The 5,000-nt window shown below is 35.9% G+C and overlaps 1 non-coding gene across 1 annotated transcript; it reads left to right on the top strand.

Annotated features, from left to right (window-relative positions):
* The first annotated feature begins 1,234 nt into the window (after positions 1–1,234).
* On the top strand, positions 1,235–1,308 carry Trnan-guu. Its single transcript has one exon. It is a non-coding gene; the product is annotated as a tRNA-Asn (tRNA).
* Positions 1,309–5,000: the final 3,692 nt, after the last annotated feature.

Raw genomic sequence — 5,000 nt, 5'->3', positions numbered from 1 at the left:
ACCCCAAATCAGTCATGAAACGAGAAAGCCTCAACATTTCTGTAGGGCTAAGCTGACATTTTGTTGATATCAGAATATATTAACAGTATTTTTGAATACGTATTTTATATACAAATAGCAGATGGATCATGATTATAATTTACTATCATGTTGATCAGTGATATGCAATACGCATATGAACATAGTGAAACACATCGTGCTAACACGGTGATCAAGAAAAAAGTATGCAGAGTTCACTCCGGCAAACAGAGGTTTTACTATCTGGTTCACCCGCACACTGACCTCTCAACTTCCGGTCTTCAGCCTTCCTCACACTGATAAACTGTAGCTTGCAAAATGTTCCTCCTTCCCTGATGAAGGAAGACATTTCTACTGCGTTACTAAGTGGATAAATAAAATGTCCATCAAAATAACCACGTGGAATCAATAAATTCATAATTTGTATATTCGAGAAAAGGCTCTACATATTTATCATTTCATCTACTTATTAGACTACAGTAAGCCAAATAGCAGCAGTATTCTATGTGGATTCCTAAAATATCATTTCAACCATCCACAAATCGAAATATTCAACTTAGTTACATTCTCTCTGTCAGTATCAATTCATATTACTTTTAAGAGAACGAATTATATCTCGATTACGATTAGCATTGTAATAAACCTTCATATTTGGCGTTGCAGTATACAAGCACAAAACAGTAAACATTCAGTTCCATGGGTATTAGGCAACCTTGCACTGGTTTACATAGTGATGAAATACATGACGATGGTGATTCTTAGCATCCCATCATCACCACCACTACCACCACCACCACACCCACCACCACACCCACCACCACCACCACACCACCACCACCACCACCCTCATCTTCAATAGTAATACTGGTCTCCAACCTGTGTGGGTACGGTATAGCCTAATATACTGGAGGGTTACAGACAAGCTAGGTTATACTGTAAAATACAAAACAATCCAAGTATATTCCATAATCAGATACGAAGTTCTAACACAGAAACTTTATTCTATTAATGTTATCGATACATGCGAAGGAATTGGTGCATTGCTCAAGATAGAAAGAGATTTATCATTCCAAATATGAAGAAAAGTAAAAGCAATGTTCTTACCTCCATCCAATATATACCGTAAACGCGTACTGTAGAACCTTTCTTATCTTCATTCGTTGCATAGATTTAGCAAGACTTCTTTATCAGGAGAAAATATAATAAAAATAGATAAGCCTCCGTGGCACAATCGGTTAGCGCGTTCGGCTGTTAACCGAAAGGTTGGTGGTTCGAGCCCACCCGGGGGCGGTAATTTTCTCAAAATTCATTACAAAATACAATTTCAAAGTATATTCATCAAGTACACAGACCCCCACCTTGCATTATAGCCCACAGTAACAATGGTAGTGCCACGTTTCTTGCAGCCATTACGGGTATTTAATGTTTTCTCCTTACAAGTGGTATTTTGTACATAACTAAAAAAAACAACATAGTTTTGAAATGTATAAATACGTGCGAGGATACACCTGCCTGAGCCAGGATTGTTAAGATATAATGAAAAGACAATAACAATGCTATATATTATAAGAAACAAAATAAATGTGTGTGTGTGTGTGTGTGTGTGTGTGTGTGTGTGTGTGTGTGTGTGTGTGTGTGTGTGTGTGTGTGTTGTTATATATATATATATATATATATATGTATATATATATGTATATATATATGTATATATATACATATATATGAATATATATATATATATATATATATATATATATATATATATATATATATATATAATTGCTTACTTCTCACTGACGAAATTTGAAAGTATTAGTTCTTGATCAAAACAGCTGACATATAAGTCTTCCTTCCACCGTGAGTAAGTGCCTTCTTAACCATAGTCTTAAACATCGATGAACAGAGAACAACAAACTCAAGGGGTTTCTTCAGGCTATTCCAGAGCTGGACGGAAAGGGCCACGTGACCAACGTGACCAGAGTAAAATTTTAAGTTATTAATACCTTATTGCAACTGGTTCTTTTACAAATCATTAATGTTTTTGTCTTTATTATTACGGGAGAGGGAAAATAAGGTTGATGTACAGGGAATCCATCGCTGGAAAGGAGTCGTGTTACTTTCACTAGTAGTCGATATCAGTCTCCATTTGTATTATATGTTGCCTGTTATGTATTATTAAGAGAGGTAGCTTGCTATTCCATCATGTATCATCAATTCACCCAAATTACCATTAGGCTCAAGGCCATTCATCACGCATGTCTTTATTACATAAAGACAAAGTATACCATCACAGCACCAGGTCACCTTTCTCGTTAATTTGATTTATTTGCCATACGCAATTGCAGCAGATGTACACGTAGTTAATGCCTCCAGTTGCCATGTGTTAGGTAGGTTGATTACATCCTTTTTTAGGATAATCTTCATGCATACACTTTTGCTGTTGTTTTGACTGTGTGAATTTTGTATTGGTGATTTTGTCTGTTACCATGATGCAAATTGTTTTATTTCACGGTTACCAATTATTGGAGACTGTGCTGATATCAAAATCTGTACGGCATCTCTCACCTTTGATTCTTATGTAACGGTTGTATATTGCTGTATGTTCACCTATTTATTAATGTTCGTCCTATAGTCCGTAAAATTCTTCATATTCATTATTTTGACATCTATAATGATTTTTATTCTTTCAGTCGTTGAATTCGTTTCACCTTCATTGATTCATTTTCTGTCTAGTTCAATGCCTTTTTTTTTCTCTCTCTCTCTTTCCTTTATTGCAGTTACCAGGAATATCAGTTATCTACAGATAGTAATTAAAATATGTTTACAAAAAGTTAAGCTGAAAATTATTTGGGTTATTTGGTCTACACTATAGTTACCAGTCAGAGGTAAATTTAGTGGCTGAAACTACTTATTACTGGTTAACTTAATCATTAACAAAATAAAAAAGCAGTGATTTTAACGACAGTAACTTTATACAAACAAACCTTTCTTATAATAAACATGCTTATGCCTCTCACCCATCAATCAAACATGACGATAGTCAGGTGACTCAATCTTACAAATGTATACAAAAAAAGGACCAAAGTTCTTAGAAAGGAAGCTTTTTCACAAACTTTATGTCACGCTGGAAGGTTAAACGACAGCACATGTGCAATCTCACAGGTGTGCAGTCCTTTATTAGCAAGTGTGGCCTAGTTTAGATTCTGAAATATAATGACCTGTCAACCGGTTCCGTCATTCGATTTTTTCTTCCATGCTGGTTGATGCGCGATTTTTATCATCATTCAGTAAGGCTGGTAAATGGTTTGTAATTTATTTTGTCTTGATTTATATGTTTTGTTCTTTGTTTCTTTTCTTTCTTTCTTTCCTTCTTTCATTTTCTTTGTTTTTTTAACATCTGGCGTCTAACACCCATAAATACAAGCGAACTAAAAGTAAGGCACTTTGTGGCAATCTAAAAGTGATGCAAATAAATGTAAACTTTAAATTAGTATATTTTGGCACAATAATATATCACATTTATACAAATTTTAGATTCACTGTAAATGGATCTGCAACAATACATACGTTCATTTCAAACAAACTACAAGTTATTGAACTGGCCGACTCTACCTGACAAACTGTAAGAACTGTTAAGTGAAGTGAAAAAAAAGAAACATCAGGGAAACCAGGCAACAGACTTCTTGCCTCCTTTGTTGCCAAGGGCGTATTCTGTGACGTCAAAAGCTGAGCGATCACGATGCATCAGTTTTTGTTTTACTCCTTTTCCCAACGGAATTTAGGTTTGTTTTTTTTTTTCTTTTTTTTTTTTACTTTTCTTATTGACTGGTATGTATTTTCAAAATACTTTTACTAGTTATATTAAGATATATTTCATAATTCAATAATTCTATTTTTCCATTTATCATTTGACAAGAAGACATTACTCATCATTTTGCAAATTTCACGCTTTAAAAGAAGTCCGTTATCACACACAAAGTGTTACTGATAGTTAAGACATGATGATGGGTCCAAGGCCAAACTAGTGACCTTGACCCACATCACTGTCACCAAGACTGGCATGACAACACCGTAGGGTATATGTAATTGACCCACGGAAAGGTTTCTAGTAACGTGAGTGATGGCATTCTTAGCAAGTCACTTTAAACATTGCCAAAGGGACGTGGAAATGAACAAGAGGTCATTACATGAAATCAACCTCGAATGTAGAGACATTTCCCATAAGTCCTTGCGGATATGCAAGGAATGAAACAAGTGAAATCTAGGATGGAGAATCAAGAGAAAGTGTAGATACGTTGCAAAGGCCCTTCCCTACGCTAGCGTCATTTATATTAGCTCCTTATATAGTACTTCCTGCTCGAGGAAATGTAAAATGTTTGATCCAAGTGTTAGATGCCTCTCTCTCTCTCTCTCTCTCTCTCTCTCTCTCTCTCTCTCTCTCTCTCTCTCTCTCTCTCTCTCTCTCTCTCTCTCTCTCTCTGATTATGTATACTTCCCTATCTTTTCCCCATCTCCCTCTCCCTATCTTTTCCCCTTCTCCCTTCCTCTCATTCTCCTCCATCTCCCTCTCCTTCCACTCTTTCTCCCTCTCCCTCACCAGCTTCTTCTCCAACTCCAACTTCAACTCCCCTCTCTTTCCATTTCCATTTCATCTGTCTCCACTCCATTTCTCTCTCTCCATCTCCCCTCTCTCTCCATCTCCCCTTTCTCTCTCCATCTTCCCTCTTTCTCTCCAACTCTCTCTCGCTAGTTCCTCTCCGTCTCCATCTCCATCTCCCTCTCCCAATCTTTCTCCTCTCTCTCTCTCTCTCTCTCTCTATCTATCTATCTATCTATCTATCTATCTATCTATCTATCTATCTATCTATCTATCTATCTATATATATATATATATATATATATATATATATATATATATATATACATATACATATATATATAGGGAGAGAGAGAGAAACACGAAACGTAACGTTTCGAACACG

This window comes from Penaeus monodon, chromosome 14, assembly GCF_015228065.2.
Source record: "Penaeus monodon isolate SGIC_2016 chromosome 14, NSTDA_Pmon_1, whole genome shotgun sequence".
Taxonomy (NCBI): Eukaryota; Metazoa; Arthropoda; class Malacostraca; order Decapoda; family Penaeidae; genus Penaeus; species Penaeus monodon.
The sequence above is the reverse complement of the archived record's forward strand: the minus strand, read 5'-3'. Positions and strand labels throughout refer to the sequence as shown.